At 41.9% G+C, this 18,415-nt stretch overlaps 1 protein-coding gene across 6 annotated transcripts in view; it reads right to left on the bottom strand.

Moving 5' to 3' along the window:
* Nucleotides 1–18,415, bottom strand: part of RAI14 (retinoic acid induced 14) — a 161,372-nt gene that overhangs the window by 79,569 nt on the left and 63,388 nt on the right. The gene's annotated exons all lie outside the window — the stretch shown is intronic.

The following is an 18,415-nucleotide window of genomic DNA, read 5'->3' on the forward strand; positions in this document are numbered from 1 at the left end:
GAAGGTGTGTGGAAAACCCCACCGACTGTAATTGTTACTAAAATCATATTACCAATCAAGCCAGAGACCCTGGCTTACCTCTCCCTCTCTCTCCCCAGTTGATTACTCACCAACCACTGTTGACAACTGCTTCTCCGGTTTCCCTTGCATTGATTTGTTTCCACCTTACAGCCACTGCCTTTAATTAATCCAGTTCAGTTCCACAAACAGCTGCTACTGCCAGGCATCGTGTTAGACACTTTGGATGGGGCTCTCCTCTTTGCCAAGTCCTGGGCACGCTGACAGGTACAGATACTTAAAGAACCAGGGAAGAGGCTCTGACACTGCTCACTGTTTATCTAGAACATTTCAACAGCCTCTTAACTGGCCTTTCTACCTCCAGTTCCTCACCACCCCCAGCCCTCCCTTCTCCCAAGCCCACTATCCTGGAGATTAAATGCTCTTGCTTCTTGCTCTGGCTCACAAAAGCATCCATGGCTATCTATGGCCAACAGGGGACCCCATATTCTTTAGCAGCTCTCCACACACACATACAAGGGAGGACGTCCCTTAATTCAGTTTCAAACCTTCAATTCCACTCTGCCCGGCTCGCCCTCTGGCCCCTGCCACCCCCACACACAAACGTTCTCAAGCCAATCTGTTGGGCTCCAGAATCCAAGTCATTCTTTCCCCTTCTACATGAAACTACTCAATTTTTCCTCGCTCTTGTTTTCATCTTGCTGTCTCTCTCTGCTAAGGAGGCATAAAGTTGCTCCCTGCCTTCCGTTTTAACAAAGTTTTACACTAGCATTTGAAATATGTGGTTTTCCCATTTCAAGTCTCACAAGTGGCCATGGAGTACAGGGCTAAGAGCCTGGAGTCTGGGTTCCTGGAGTCAAACCCTGCTCTGTGCACCCTGGAGAAGTCATTTAACTCCCTATATCTCAGTTTCCTCATTTGTAAAATAGAAGATAACAGCACATTTAAAAATATTTGACTCCCCAAACAGACTGTACTTGGTGACAGAAAATTTCATATTCATCCACAATGCCCCCTGCCTCCGGAGTAATCTGGATATTTTTTAAATGAATCAATACATTAAAATAAACCCTTTCTACTTTGGAGGAAACTGGGTTCCCAGTTTCCCAGGGCTCCCACTCATCACCACCACTCCAAATTTCTAGCTGTGCTGTCACTGGGTTTAGAAGCCTCAAGGATCAGAAAGTGACTTAAATAATCAAAACATTACACATACATAAGCACACTGTCTAATGTTATCAGAGGTTAATTTTAAACAGTCTGGCTATTTTAATGTATTTGAGGCAAGAGATACCATTGATTTATTTACACCCAAATTCTTGTAGTTCTCAAGAAAGGGCATGTCTGTTATAGTCTTTCTTCACTCCAATAATAGCCAACCCAAAATAAACTTCAATATCCACCCACAGGAGAAAAAATCTGGTTCTACAAATTATTTCAGCCTGAAGTCTGAAGGCAGAGGGCAGCAGTTTTGCACACAAGACGAAGGGCTGTGACGTTTACCAACAGTATGATCTTTCTGAGACTTCCCATGAGCTCGTGTATAGACGGCCCTCCTGTATCACTGTCTCCCCGATGCCCCCAGACAAAGGGCTCCCAAGCAGAGCCCAAGAAGGCTGAAGCATGTAACTGCACATTTCCTAAAAAGCACAACAGACAAATCAAAACCAAGGGAGAGAACTTTGGAAAACTCATCAAGGTTCCCGTATGTAAAGCCTCATTCATTATCCTTTTAGGGTCTACAAGGGATTCCCAGAAAAGTGTCTTGCTTAGAATTGTATGATTCAACTAGGCACTGAGTGCCAAGAAAACTCAGACAAGAGTCTCCTAAAGAGGGAAAATTCTAGTCAAGCAATATTGGAACGCTAATGTGTGGCCTCGGGCTATGGTTTTAACCTTTATCTAATATAGAAGTCGGGAATCTGCAGTTTGGATATACATACTGGAAATGAAGGAGTCTTTTGATAAAATAATGAAATAAAAATAAACAACACGGATGCTTTTGAAATTCTGAAACTCCATTTTCCAGGGCATGTTACACACAGCTTATTATCACTCATGGTCCATTTCTACTGAAAGTCGCTTGGTGTGTCTCTAGTGGTATCTCAAACTGTCAAGTTCAAGGGTAGGGGCTCTGGCTTTTACATCTGTATCCCAGGCACCTTGCACCCAGGCTGACACATGGCCGTGATGAACGCACATTCATCGAATGACTGAATGTCTCCCCAAGTGAAAGACTCTAGTAAAGCATTAGGGTTTTTTAAAGATAGCAGGAGAAGGCAATGGCACCCCACTCCAGTGTTCTTGCCTGGAGAATCCCAGGGGCGGGGGAGCCTGGTGAGCTGCCATCTGTGGGGCTGCACAGAGTTGGACACGACTGAAGCGACTTCGCAGCAGCAGTGCTACTATGAAACCACTGAGAAAGTAGCCATATCTAACCATTCTCCCAAGACAGTCTTTCCTCTTGGGAGCTAATTAAATGTTATTATCTTGACACTGTCATCTTGACACCCCTCTTGCACTACTGGCCATCAACGGACCTTCTCCTCTTTATTCTAACAAATCCAACTCTTTTCACTATCAGATCCCCAACTTCATGCCTGCTTACTGAAATGCAGTATAAGGTAGTACTTTAAAGCAGGTACCCTGAAGCCAGACTTCCTAGGATCACAGCCTGGTTCCAGCCCCATGACCTGGCACAAGTCTCTTAACTCCTGTGTTCCTTGGCTATAAAAATAAAAGATAATAAGAGTCACTTCTACCATAGAGTGATTGTGAGAATTAAATAAGTCAAATTTTGCAAGACATTTAGAGCATGGTCTGGCACATAGTAAGCATTCAGTATGTGTTTGCTAATATGTTTATTATACACACTCGTAAGGGCAGGCCCTTTGCCTAGAGGAAGAAAACAATGGTTTTCTTCCTCTAGGAAGACTGGCTGAGGTTCACGTTCATCAAACACTCCCATCAATCCCAGATTGATGGCAACAGCACAGATGAGACTGTCTGCAAGTCCCAAGGCTCCAGCTACAACTCTCAGCTAAGCTACTAAAGTGGTTGAGATCTCAGGAAAATTCATCCATGTCTTAAATATCTTGACCGATTTATCAATGTCCTGTTAAAATGAACTGCAGAATATAAAATGAAGAGAAAACTTGCATCTGCTCAGGAAACTACAGACGGATGATAGCCACAAGCCAGAAACTCCAGGGAAGCTCTTGTATCTAGTTTTAGGTCAGACAGGACAAGCTGGACGAAAAGCCAATGGACTAATGACGACGACAAGCTTGCCTGCCAGGAACAGACTCCAGTGAACTCCATTCATGATGCCTAATCAAAGGGATAAAGGAAGATGGTGAAGGTGACCACTCAGTGTCACTATGGAGTGCACCCCATACCAACAGGACACTGAAAAACACGAGAGGCACCAGGGGCAGCCCAGAAAGGGGCACTGTGCCCGCGAACCGCAGGCTGCCCCTGACACTGAGCTCCAGCGTAGATGAGAGCTTCTTGTTACAGTCACCTCAGATTCACCCGTTCCTCAGGTTCCTGGCCTTCTGAAATGGGTTTGTGGATTGAAATATTCAAATAGGAATGTTACTGTATCTGATTGAACCCACCTCTCCCCTCCATTTCGGATGAGCACAACCATCTTTCTGTAAGTATTAGCTGCCAGAGACAGCACAGGTCCTAAAAACAGCTTCAACAAGTCCAAAAGAGGCAAATTTCTTCGAGGAATCAGAGCACATTTGTTCCCATGAAACAGAATTATGCTTTAAGAAACTAGAGCAGTTTTCAAATGTGTGCTTGTGACCAGATTCGGGAGGAAAAAAACTGAAACTATTCCACAGAACAATCTGAAATCAAAGATGACTACAAGAAGATGCCAAATTTAAAATGTGTGGGGAATGGTGAGGAGTAGACTGAGGAATCTTGGAAATCTGGAGCTAAAGTATAAGAAAAGTTTAACTCAAAGGAAAAGTGGAGAGATATAATACAAAGGAGACGAAAAAAGATATGAAGAAAGGAATCCTGGCAAAATATGATGCAGAAATCTAAGCAAAATAAAGAAATAAAAGAATTAATAGAAGAAAACTACCATGAGCTAAAGAAAAGTGTGTCTCCAAGTGTGGCTAGAATTAGGGAATGGAGGGCAGGGGAAAAGAGACCAGCATCTTGAGACACATTTTGTTGAAATTTTTTTAAATTTGAAAACAGATCATTTTCAAAGGCTCCCCAAATTAGGTTGGCTCAGATTTCCCTACAACACTGAACACCAAGAAGCAGTGGCCCAACACCAACAGAGTTTTGTTTTTTAACTATTATTTTTATATTTTTAATTAAAATAAATACAAACCAACAGAGTTTTGAGAGGCACTGAGCATCATGTGGCAATTCTACCTGAGTAGAAATCATGAGTATGCCCTCACCTAAATGCTCACTAAGTTTTCAAAGCCATGGTCCCCTTAATCAAGGAATGAATCAAAATAAGAACCCCCAAATATAGAAAATTTGGTTGACATAAATGGTGTGTAGCATAAGGAGTAAAACAGTTAATACACAAAACAACGAAGATGTAGACCACCTTGGAACTTGAAAACAAGAATGCAGTGTTGACTGCCACCACTCTAAACATTTAGACTTGATGTTTCAAAGCGTAAGACAGCACATTTTGCTCCAATACACTCTTCTTTATGTAAAGAGCATCCTGCTGGGAGATGGTGGTCTTCGAATGAACGATGTATTCATTCAGATAACTGCATGATTCCTCAGAGTGGTTTTTTTTTTCTTTTAAAAATAATTCTATTTATTTATTTATTGCTGTGCTGGTCTTCACTGCTGTGTGGGCTTTTCGCCAGTCCAGTGAGCAGGGGGATTACGCTCTAGTTGTGGTGCAAAGGCTTCTCATTGCGCTGGCTTCCCTTGTGGAGCACAGGCTTGATGGCATCTGGGCTCAGTAGTTGCTGTGCCCGGGCTCTAGCGCACAGGCTCAATAGTTGTGGTGCGGGGGCTTAGCTGTTTCATGGCAACGTGGGATCTTCCCAGCAAAGAGATCAACCCCTTATCTACTGCACTGGCAGGAGGATTTCTTTACCACTGAGTTGCCAGGGAAGCCCTCCCAGAGTGTTTTTAACAAAACCAAACCCATTCTCAAGATCGGCCTCCAAAATTTTACGCTAATAGTACTACTTTCCTTACGTTGTCAAAAACCCTTCAAGCACAGCTTAAATGCCACCACCTTTACCCCCAGCACATCCTGCACCATAATAGAATTATTTGCATGCTCATCCTAGCTCTGAACTGCTCTATTTAGTATCCTAACTATTCCGATGGCAGTATTCAGAACAGAGAGAGGATTTGACAGGTTTTAAATAAAGTAAATGTGGCAACCATTGAAAAGATCCTTCTTATGAAGTTTTCTCATAACAATAAAGAATTTTTGTGCCTTCTGTTTATCTCAATTTATACCAACCTATGCTGTACACGGACTTTCATGAAAACGGTTTAATTTAACCTGAATTTTAACTTAATCAAAAGCTTTTCCAAGGTATGTCTGTAACTGTGGACTTTGAGGCCAGCTTGGCATCCCAACCACTGACATTTTTCTCATGTATCACTCAACATATACTATAGCTCTGCACACTCCCCCCCTTCAGAGAACATTAAAAATCACCTACTCCTGAGTTGTTTTAAGGGCTAGACAGGATAATGCATGAAAACCACATAGTAGGCACTTTGCCCATATCAAGAACTGAGTAAATGTTTGCTTTTATCACAACCATCAGTTTATCATATACCATGCACCATGCTAGGCCTGGGGAAAGTGTGAAAGTGTTAGCTGCTCAGTTGTGTCCAACTCTTGTGACCCCATGGATTATAGACTTGGGTGGGGGGTGGCCCACAGAAAACCAGATCCATAACCAGGTTCCTAACCCACAGATTTTATAGGTTGATACTCGACTCACACAGACGAAGAGATGCAGACCTATGACGTAACATTTCTCTGCGTGCTTAAAACTCCATTCTAATTTATTAAGCCCTAGGCACTTAAATAAACCCTGTGGAATTTATTTCCCTGAAACACTTCAGTGATTCCAATAAATTACAGAACAGTCAAGATATAAGATAAATAGCATTTGGAGGCTCTTTCCGCAAGTTAAGAGTGTTCACATTTTCTGGTCTTCAAAATGGAGACCACAACATAATTTTTAAAGTTACTTGGAAGATTTATACTGTAATAAAGGCATTTTTCCAAATTACCATATGCCTTTATAAGTGCCAAATAATATTTAGGACATTCAGTTGTTGAAATATAAGCAAGAATGTGGAATGAAGTAATAGTTATTAGGCCAAGTAGGAGAAAAACTGACTAAAGAGTCTTGAAGTTTAGAAATTATAAGAAATGTATAAATTCATCAGTAATTAAGGATATAAGACATGTAAAAGACAAAAGAGCTTATACAAATACATATTCTGGCTTTTCATTAAGTTAATAGTATAATTTCTTATTAAAATGTTTCATACATGTAAATAAGACTCTCTGCAGAAAAGTTCAAAAACCACAGAGAATTAAAAAGAAAAAAATTTATAGAATCACTTTCAATCCTATCATTCAAGATTAATAAACCTGTATATTTTTGTGCTGTGCTAAAGTGCTCAGTCACTCATTCTCTGACGCTTTACAACCCCATGAACCCTCCAGGCTCCTTTGTTCAAGCAATTTTCCAGGCAAGAATACTGGAGTGGGTTTGCCATTTCCTACTCCAGAGGATCTTCCTCACCCAGAGACTGAACCCGCATCTCTTGAGTCTCCTGCATTGGCAGGCAGTTTCCTTACCATTACACCACCTGCTGCTGCTGCTGCTGCTGCTAAGTCGCTTCAGTCGTGTCTGACTCTGTGCGACACCACAGACAGCAGCCCACTAGGCTCCTCTGTCCCTGGGATTCTCCAGGCAAGAATACTGGAATGGGTTGTCATTTCCTTCTCCAATGCCCTGGGAAGCCCTAAATTTCTGTACCAGTCATATTTTTTCTATGCATAAAATAAATATTTTCTTCTATGACCCTATGACCTACTTTTCTCAACAGGTAATATAAGCTGAATATTTTCCCATATCACTAATGAGCCACAGCAAAAGTTTCTCACACCATCTAGGTTGTTACCAGGTCCTCATGATTATGTACAGCTCTGTCTTCAACTGAACATTTATGTCTGCACAGCCTAGTGCGACTTGAAGAATGCATGAGGTGGGGCACAAATACTACTGGAATCTATCCAGCTGCCAATTAACATCCCGGGTCGTAAATTTACAAATTTTTTTAACCCTTCAGACCATTAATGGTGTCACTCAATATAACTGCTTTATCTTCTACCAAAATGTCTTTGACACCTAAGTGTCTGATAAAATCTTGATATCATTTTCCTTACTGCCTGAGCATGAGAGACAAAGCCTTCTGCTTTGGATAAAAAAAACCAGTAAGTGACCCAACTTCTAAACAACTGAGGTTGTATATTTCCTCCAGAAGTTACTAAAAAGTAACTAAAGTTACTAATACCAGCTTCCCAGTCTCTAGCAGAACTAGGGCAGGGGGGAGAACAAGAGACCCTTGAGGGGACGACAGGGTTCTCGCTTCCAAGCACCCCAGCCACCCAGCTCACTCCCCACCCCCAACAACATGAGATGGGGGGACGCCTTCAAGAAGGAAAAACCAAAATCTCTTTCACTGGTTGTCAGTCTATTTAGGCAGTGGACTGACCGATTTCCCTGAATGAAATAAAATGACCTGAGTGACAGAAGAGAGAAGAGAAAGGGGAGGGAGCAGAAGAGGAGGGAGGCAGGCCCAGGAAAGCAGCACCCACAGTTTGGAGAGACAAGGACCAGTGGATTTCCTGGGACTCAAATGGATTCCACATTATGAAGCCTTACTTGAGTCATCTTGCTGACACCCTGACCAATACGGCTGTCTGAGGGCAAGAGGGTAGGGAGAGGGGCTAGAAAGGGGCCAGCTGGAGACAGAGCCCTGAGTCAGGTTACTGAGACCTGCGACACATTCCAAGCGAGCCGCTGATGAGAAACAGCCTGGATCAGAGAGAAGAGGAGGGCAGCAGCTGCAACTAGCTAAGTCTAGAGTTGTTCAGCTTCCCTGCCACCTCCACGCTTCTTCCCTGTCCTTGCTCCAGGTGGGGAGGTGGGGTGGTTCAGGAGGGGCTCCATCCCCAAAGAGCAAGGGGCCAGAGTGAAAGGGCAGGATACCCCATGTCTCTCTCACGTCCAGTGCTGCCTGGGGCAAGCTGCACTGGAGGAAAGAGAGGAGAAAATCTAAATCATGTTGCAGGTTAATTTCCCAAACTGGATTCATTTCTAGAAATTTGTGGAGGTTGCAGCTGTGAAGGGACAGGAAAGGGAGATTCAGTAGGCATGGTTGAAAGCAAGGACTGAAGAGAAATAAAGACCCTCTTAATGTTATACCTCACGGACCTGAGACAGTTCATCAGATCAATTACGGCTCCAATAGGGTAAAGTGCACAGATTCAATAAAGGGAGCCACAGTACTGGCCCAGGCTGGCTTGGCCCATTCATTCATTCAGCAGATAACTTATTGAGCACCTCCAGTGCACTGGACAGAGCAGGGAACAAGACCCATGATAAAGCCCTGTGCTATGGGAAGTTATTAATAACTTCCAGGTAAAATGTACAACTCCAGACAACTCTCTGAAACTTCTTGGGCCTTAGACTCCTCAGAGAATCTTGTTCTCCTATTTTACCTTAATAAATTTCTAAGGATCCTGGAAATTAAGTATAATAAAACATTTTTTTTTTTTAACAATTTATCACAAGATGAACAGCTTGTGTTTCAGAAACCCTGGCACAAGTCACTTGGAGGCTTCTAAGCACAACGAAATTCCTCCAGGCTCCCAGAGTAGAGGTGGGCAAGAGGCTGTGGGAGGATACCAGTAATAGCTTGTCTGCTGCTGCTGCTACTGCTAAGTCGATTCAGTCGTGTCTGACTCTGTGCGACCCCATAGACGGCAGCCCACTAGGCTCCTCTGTCCCTGGGATTCTCCAGGCAAGAACACTGGAGTGGGTTGCCATTTCCTTCCCCAATGCATGAAAGTGAAAAGTGAAAGTGAAGTCCCTCAGTCGTGCCCGACTCTTAGCGACCCCATGGACTGCAGCCAACCAGGCTCCTCCATCCATGGGATTTTCTAGGCAAGAGTACTGGAGTGGGGTGCCATTGCCTTCTCCGAATAGCTTGTCTCCTGGGTGTTAATTCTTGCCTCATGATCACAGTTTCTGGATATGAGGGAGGGAAAAAACCCTGTAAGTACCAAATCATCTATACAAATGATTTTAAACTACCCAGAGCGAGTAAATATTTTGCAAAATTAATGGTAAGTACTAGTACTCTTATAAGGTAGGAGAAACTCAGAACTGTCTTGGTAAAATTAGCGCTGGTGACTCAATACATCCAGTACTAGGGCTCTGTCTAATAAATACCATCAAATCCAAGAGCCAGGGACTTCCCTGAGGGTCCAGTGGTGAAGACTGCACTTCCCACTGCAGGAGGCATGGGCTCGATCCCTAGTCAGGGAACTAAGATCCCACATACTGCATGCCATGGCCCCCAAAAATAAAGTTAACCCATGAGCCAGATTTTTCTGGGTACCTGAAGAGAATCAGGCCCCTCCTGGGCACTGGTCCATGGGTGGGAGCTCAGCACCACTGCTGAGCAGAAAAGAACCCACGACGTGGCCAGATGGCACCTTCCCACAGCAGGGTAGCCCCATTCAGCTGAGCCTTCAGGCCCTAGGCTCCTGAGCAATCCCTGGGTGGGCTGGTGGTTCTTGAGTACACCTGGTTGGGCCCAGATCTGTCTCATCTCCAGGGACCACTTCCACTCGGGGCCTGTGATTCACTCCCTGCTGCAGCTTTAAAGCTGAAGACAGACCGAGGAAGGGTGAGGCAGCGTTTCACCACGGCTCTAACTTTAGCACTTCAGCACAACACGCACCCTGGCCAGACTTCTTTGGGAAGGTCTGGCCATCCGTCACTGGTTAATCCTCAACTTTCCTGTTTTGAATTTGTGCAAACTTCACCCAGTTGGTGCAACCCCAGTGCTTTCAACTGTCCTCTATCAAAACAGGAGCTGAGATGACAACATTTACCAAGAAAGGTAACCAGATTGTCAGTGACTTGACTAGTCATTTCCTCAAATTATTTTTCCCCAAACTATTTACAAGATGCCACTTACTCTTTCTTTTTTCCTTTTAGGTCCTACAAAAGGGAAGCACTTAGGTAGCTGAGTGCCAAGAAACTAGAAAATGGAAAAGCAATGTGTAAGTCAACTTTGCCAGCAGCCTCCCCACACTGGGTAATAAAAAGGAAAAATGCAAAAATCTCCCACAGGTCAAAAGTATCAAGGCTACTTACTCTTGCTTATTTCAAAATAAGTAAATGTAAAAAGATGCAAATAAATAAACATCCTGTAGAAGAGTTTTCTAGGGCATAAAATTGCCAAAAAATTTACCACTCACTTAAAATATAAGCCTCCAGGATATTACTTTCTTAAATACAGTATCTTTATTTTAGGTGAAGATAAATACTATAGTTTAAATGTAGGTATGGGAGTATATTTTCTCAATTCACAAGATTATACATTTTAATCTGTGTACCTTAAGATCTTAAAAACAAAATATAATCACATAAGAGCAAATTAGAAAGATACACAAGAGAAACATCCCCACCCATAATTTGATATTCTGCTAAAAAAAAAAAAAAGTCAAAATTTAGCTTTCTTTTCAGTCAATTTTCCTAAGCATATCTTTTCTAGCATAATTTTTGCCCTGCTTTCTTTTATGCTAATACTATCCTAAAAGCAACTTTACAGGGCAATTCATTGTTATTTTACATTAATAGAATATAGAAAATTCCATAAGTTACTTTGAAAAAATTAACATTCCTTTGTTGTTTAATGTTTAGGCTATTTTCAGGGAAGTGACACAAAGAACACAGCCAGAAACATATCTGTGCATATAGTTTTCAAAAATATCTCAGATAAAATTGCTTTCTGTAAAGGATACCAGCAAAGAATGAAGGCATTGGGTATCATCACTGTGGAAAAATGTTTTCGATTATACCACAATGAGCAGAAACTGGTATTTTTTTATGGAAATATTTTAAAGTATCCAAGAGTAGAGGAAATAATTCATACTCCTCTTCCAAGACTATCAACCGGTGCCGGTGTCCTTTCATTTATCCTCCCATTTTAAATACTTCCCGCCCCAGATCATCTGAAGTAAATCCCAAATCACATAGCATAGCTTAAGTAAATATTTCTAAACGATAAGAACCTTTTTTTTAGAACATAAGTACAATACCACATCATATCTTTAAAAAAAAAATTACACTAATGCCTTAATACATCAAACATTTAGGCAAATCCAAATTTTGCCGATTGTCTCATAAATTTTTCTTGGTCTGTTGAGATCAGGATACAAATAAGGTCCTTACGTTGTAAATAGTGGCTCCATTCTTCAATCTCTTCATCTGTAGGTTTTCCTCCTTCCCCACCCCTCTTTTTCTTTAATTTACTTGTTGAAGAAAATGAAAAGTGAAAGTGTTAGTTTAGTTGCTCAGTCCTGTCTCTTTTCAAACCCATGGACCATAGCCTGCCAGACTCCCCTCTCCATGGAATTCTCCAGGCAAAAATACTGGAGTGGGTAGCCACTCCCTTCTCCAGGGATTGAACCTGGGTCTCCCAAATTGCAGACGGATTCTTTACTATCTGAGCCACCAGGGAAGTGAGATCAACCGTCCTACCGAGTTTGTACTAACTGCATCTCATAATGACATTTATAACATGTTTCTCTATCTCCCTATTCCCTGTAAATCAGGAGGAGGATCTCAATACTTGATTAAATTCAAGTTCAATGTTTTGGCAACGACAAATATTTCATAGAAGGTGTTGTGGACTTCCACTGGAAGGCACAACATGTCTGGTTTCCTCTTTCTTTGAAGTTAGTGTGGAGTCTTTTTCTTTTTTTTTTTTTAACTTTTTATTAGAAAGCATTTAAAATATTTTATTGAAAAAAAATTCAAACAAAGGGAGAGAAAAGAATATAAAGAATCCCCAGTGGAGACTTCCCTGGCTGTCCAGTTGTTAAGACTTTGTCTTCCAATGCAAGGGGTGTGGGTTTGATCCCTGCTTGGGGCGTTAAGATCTCACATGCCTTGTGGCCAAAATGCTAAGACATAAAACAGAAGCAATTCTGTAACAAATTCAGTAAAGACTTTAAAAATGGCCCACATCAAAGCAAATCTTAAAAAAAAAGAATCCACATCTACCCATCACCCAGCTTTAAACTCACTGGCTTCCCTCTCCCTTATTCTATTTTATCCACACCCTTACTCACTTCTCTCTCTTCCAAATCTAGAATATCTTGAAGTAAATCCCAGACATCATATAATTTTATCTCTCAACATTTCAGTGTTTATCTCTAAAAGACAGTGATTAAAAAAAAAATACTATTATAAAGCTTAAGACCTTTAATAATAATTCCTTAATATCAAATATCTGCTCAGAATTCACATTCCCTCCATTGTATTGGGCTTCCCTCTAGCAATGTGGGAGACTGGGGTTCAATCCCTGGGTTGGGAAGATCCCCTGGAGAAGGGAAAGGCTACCCACTCCAGTATTCTGGCCTGGAGAATCCCCATGGACAAAGGAGCCTGGTGGGTACTGTCCATGCAATCACAAAGAGTCAGACACAACTGAGTGACTAAGCACAGCACATTCACATTCCCTCCCCTGTATTATGAGATACTTTTGCATTTGACTTTAATGTGTAGCATTTGATTATTGGTGAGTGAGAACACTTCTGCTGTGTTTATTTACTGGCTATGTCCTCTGCTTGTTTTGAATTGAGTTGATGGGTTGAAAATAATAAAGACTGATGACCATTTTTTTGCTACAAATATTTTCTCAGTCTTCTGTCCCTCTACTAATAGGAAGTGGACTGAGTCAGTCTGCCCTTATGTCCATATGTCCTTATGTCCAGTGAACTTAAGCTTTCTAATTTAAGTGCACTTCCTGAGTCCTTCTATTGCTGTTTAGCTCAGAATGCCTCCCTTCCTTCAAAGATATAATGACTATTCAATTCTATTTTCTTCTAGTTTCTCTAAGTAATCTGCATTGTTAAGTACATTCAGGTCATATACTCAGAAAGCTATTTAGGTTGTGTGAATCCCAGAATTCATCTCCATAATCCCTAAGCCACAGATAGAGAATAGAGTTTAATAATAGAAGCATATTTCTAAATTCTTTGAATCCCTTAGTAAACTACCCATAGATTTCCACTGCTCCCAAAGAAAAATTCTAACCCCTTCCAGAGAAAGGGGAGACCAGTCACCTGCTTTTAAAGCACTCTATCTCATTAGGGTGTTAATTAGTTCCTTGCAAGAATGAAAAGCAGGGATTAATTTAAATCACAGTGCAGTTGGTTGGGGTGGGGGGAGACAGTTGGTTAATGGCTTCCTTTTTAACAGTTACCAACACATCTTAAATAGACCCAGATTCTTTTAAAAGGAGGGCAATTATGAGGTACAAATTTGGTTACCTAGGAGATCCCACCTCTCCATTCTAACAGAGACTGTCCCCTCAGAAAAGCAGCTTGAATTACTAGATGGCTACTTTTCTAAGCCTCAATCGAATGGCCTAACAGAAGAAAAGTAAAACTCAAATATTACCTCAATTAGAGCTTAGATTTTTTTTTTTTTTAAGCAGGAATTCCCACGGTAGCAAAGTAGGATTATGATACAAAGTCCCAAGGAAAATTAAGTACGAGTCTCACCAGTTTTCTATACCCTGCTTAAGACACAAAGGCAGGGAAAAAAAAAAAACAAAAACAAAACCAAAACCAAAAAAACCTGTAGACCAAGTGATTTATAAAATGAGTGTAGCAAGAGTGTTGAAATGCAGAAGCATTATGTAAATACCAGCACAGTTGACATCACACTTAATGACTGTATCATGAACAGAAGTTTAGGGGTAATGAGTACATTATGACTGAATGTGTGGTTAACTCACACATTCATGTATCAAACCAAGAGGTTGGATGACAGATGTTCACTAAACTTATCGTGGTAATCATTTCATGATATATGTAAATCAAATCATTATGTTGTACACCTTAAATTTACACACTGTCAATTATATCGCAATAAAACTGGAAGAGAAAAAAAACATTTGGTTGACAGGATCAAATGAGGTTATACATGCAAAAGCACATCATTATTAATACCATTTGAAAGTTAGCTTTTCTTAAGTCAGCTTCTGAAATCCCACTTTTCTTATACTGTGAGTTCAGGATACCACTTTGGCATCACTGTCACGAGATAGGTAACCTCAAGTGTCAAATTGCTTGCCAGGCTCTGATGCCCAGTTGTTGGTCAAGCCTAGATGTTACTGTGAAGGTACTTTGTAGATACGATTAACATTTAAATCAGTAAACTTTGAGGATAGTAGATTATCCTCCATAACATAAGACAGCCTCATTCAAACACCTGAAGACCATAAAAAAAATTAAAAAAAAAAAACCTGAGATCCCCCCGAAGAGGAATTCTGACTGCCAGCTAGCTTCAGACTTGGGACTGCAGTATCAGCTCTGCACTGGGTCCTCAGCCGAACCGGAAGACTTAAGACTTGTCAGCCCCATGGCTGTGTGAGCCCATTCCCTAGAATTTCTATACAGAGACACAGACAGACATAGACACACACACACACACCCATTCTGGTTCACCATCATTCTATAGCTGTTCCCAAAAAGTGAAACAAGTTTATATTTACCTGATTGTCCCCACATTATACAAGCCTGACTTTATAAATTTTCCCTAAAACTGGAGGCATGTTAGTTTGCTGGGGCTGCTGTAACAAAACGCTATAGGCTGGGAGTCTTAAAAACAACAGAAATGTGTTTGCTCCCAATTCTGGCAGCTGGGAAGCCAGAGGTCGATGTGCCAGCAGGTTTGGTTCCTTCTGAAGCCCCTCTCGTTGGCTGGCACGCGGCTACCTTCATGCAGTGTCCTCAACACAGTCTTTCCTCTGGGTTCGAATACCCCTGGTGTCTCCCCGTGGGTTCAAATTTTTGACAAAAGTCAGACTGGGTTAGGCCCCATTCTAAAGGCCTCATTTTAACTTAGTCACCTCTTTCAAGGCCTGATCTCCAAACACTGTCACATTCTGAAGTTCTGGTGGCTAGGGCTTCAACATATGAATGGGGTGGGAGGCACAATCCAGTCCAAAATGGAGGGGCTCTCTGAAAAAAATATGATTTACTTACTATTAGGCTACATGGATAAATAAAGCTCACTTTTGGGGGAAAGCAATTTGGATGCAAAGAGCATCGACTCATCAGAAAAGACCCTGAAGCTGGAAAAGATTGAAGGGAGGAGGAGAAGGGGAAAACAGAAGATGAGATGGTTGGATGGCATCACCGACTCAATGGCCATGAGTTTGAGCAAGCTCTTGGAGATGGTGAAGGACAGGGAAGCCTGGTGTGCTGCAGTCCATGGGGTTGCAGAGAGTCAGACATGACTGAGTGACTGAACAACAATTTAGAGATAATCTTCCTCTAGATTCCCAGTTGGCGCTAGTGATAAAGAACCTGCCAGCCAATGCAGGAGATGTAAGAGATAGGGATTCGACCCCTGGGTGGGGAAGATCCCCTGGAGAAGGGCATGGCAACCCACTTCGGTATTCTTGCTGGAGAATCCCACAGACAGAGGAGCCTAGCAAGCCATGGGGTCACAAACAGTCAGACACAACTGAGTGACTTTTATTTTCCTCTAGATCAGGCAGAAATGTCCAATTAAGAAAAATATGCAAATCCATTACAACACTGTCTGGCAGAAAAAATAAAGAGATGATTTTAAACAAGAGCCCAAGTCCAAGGCATCGAAGCAGACACTCTGAATTTCAGGCACTAATCTGTCACTTGGGCAATATTTTACATCTTGCTCGGGTGTAGAAAGCAGCAAGGACTTAGTTTATCTGACCCTGACAAGTGAGTCTCCCCACAGGCTAGACAGTAATCATAAAATCAGTTACCAAACCCTCTTAAGCATGGGGCCAGGCAGGATGTGAAATCTTTGTAAATATATATTAAAGACATAGTTAGGTGTTTCATCTAACAGGCAATATCGCCAGGCATCAGTAGAGATCCAAGGCCTTAGACAGAAGGGGAAAGAATGACGTAGGAAGATGGCAGAACAGAGGTAAGAAAGGGGATGGAAAGAAGAGGGAAAAGACAAGAAATGGGAAAGGAACAGCATGGGGAGGCTGGACTTTGTCCCTCCTCTCTTAGTAGCACTGCACTATGCCAGGGTCCTACCTTGACTGAAAAAAAAAGCCAGAACTTCACATGTAAATAGCATTGTACATTTCCAAAGACTTCACCTCTGTTACCCCTGGTGACGATGAGATGATTAGATGGCATCACTGACTCAACAGACATGAATCTGAGCCAACTGCGGGAGATAATGGAGGACAGGGAAGCCTGATGTGCTGCAGTCCACGGGGCCTCAAAGAGTCGGACACGACTTAGTGATTGAACAACAATTCCTGGTGTATCCCAAACAGCCCTGTGAGATCTCATTGAACTGTGAATGAAGAATGGTGCCTGTCACATCAGTAAACAAAGGATGTCACAGCCACTACAGCTGCTCCCTACCATGAGCCCTGAGGGGACTTAGGACAGAAAAGAACAGGATCCTTGCCCAAGATAGCTGGGGTGCACATCAAAGGCATAATTTCTTGAGCCCAAACTCTTGCATCTTCCCACACATAGAAGAGCACTAAATTCCTTAACTTGAGATATCTGGTTTTCTTGAATCTGTTGATGTTCTGACTACCTTGCTTTTTATTGCAAAAATTCCTATATATACCCTTACCTCTTTGGAGCAGTCCCTCAGCGCTCTCTGAGAGTCCTTTTTCTTGGGCTTGAAGTCCTTAGCTGTCCGCCAAATTAAACACAATTCTCAACGTTTACGCTGTGCAATTTTTTTCAGTCAATAGAACTGTTATTTTTACTTGACAGTTTTTCAAAAATTCGAGACAGAGTCATTGAAGTGACTTGCAAAATCTCAAGTAACTGAATATTTCACAGACTAATTCTAGTCCATAGAAATGATCGACAACTACAGTCCTTTTTCACCCCACCATTCCTCCCTTAGGCTTTCTGGTTCATAATCAAACTATGTGATCTATATGTAATTTTTTTTTAAGTTCTGTGTTCACTCTTTCTCTGCAAAATTTCTTTTTGGCTTTATACTCCTGAGGGTTTGGTTTGTTTAGCTTTAAAGATATCTCTTAGACAAACAAGCTGAGAGAAAAGTGATTGATACATATTTATCTACTGGGAAAAATAAGAGTGATCACATCTGAAGAGGTCAACTCCTCTCCTCCAGAGCTGCTGTTCCAAACACTACAACTTTCCTAGAACAATCTAAATGACTTTAAAATAAATCTCAGGAAAAGAGCCCATGAACTGTTATCAGTGGGGTCAAGGTAGGGTATACAGGTAACTTGGCTCTTGTCAGGAAATAAAATAACCTTATGGCACTAGGTTTTCCAAGTGTGTCTTACACCTTTGAGTTCTGTTTGTGGTTGACAACCAAACATTTCTGTGGCTTTTACATGAAAACTCAGGCTCAAGTTCAAAGCTGGAAGGTAATATGTATCCTGGGACAGACTTCAAAACCCCGTATTCCAGGCCCTTCCTTATGTTCAGTTCTCAGCTTCTGGTAAGTGCACCTGCCGGCAGGTAATGCAGTAACCAAAGGAACACCAGTGCTAGAACCTTCTGGAAGCACCTCTGCCTATAAGCTTATAAACTGTTTATATACTGCGGCAAATTGTATTTTCCAAAAGTGGCACTACAAGATTTCTGGTCCCATACGGCTATTCCAAAACCTTGCCACCTGCATCAAGAGTCAAGAGTCTATTTTTCCTCCCCTTGAATCTGGAGAAGACTTCGTGACTGTTTCAAGTGATGGAAAGCAGCAGAGGCAACACCAGGGTGATGTGGCTTCTGTCTGGCTCTCTCTCAGGATGCTTCTCTCAGAACCCAGCTACTATGCTGTGAAGAAGCCCAGGCTACATGGAGGGGACAAAAATGCTTTGAAAAGACTCAATGAAAGCCTAAGGTATGAGCCGCCATCAGATGATAAGTGAATGAGCCTCCAGGTGATTCCCACACCCAGGCTTCGAGTCTCCCCAGCTAAGTCGCACCTCATGGATCAGAGAGACAAGCTGCCCCAGTGTACCCCATCCAGAAGAGTGTGAGTGTAGTAAATGTTTCATGCCACTAAATTTGGCAGTTAAACAGTCCTAGTAGCTA

The sequence above is a fragment of the Bos javanicus genome, chromosome 20 (genome assembly GCF_032452875.1).
Source record: "Bos javanicus breed banteng chromosome 20, ARS-OSU_banteng_1.0, whole genome shotgun sequence".
Taxonomy (NCBI): Eukaryota; Metazoa; Chordata; class Mammalia; order Artiodactyla; family Bovidae; genus Bos; species Bos javanicus.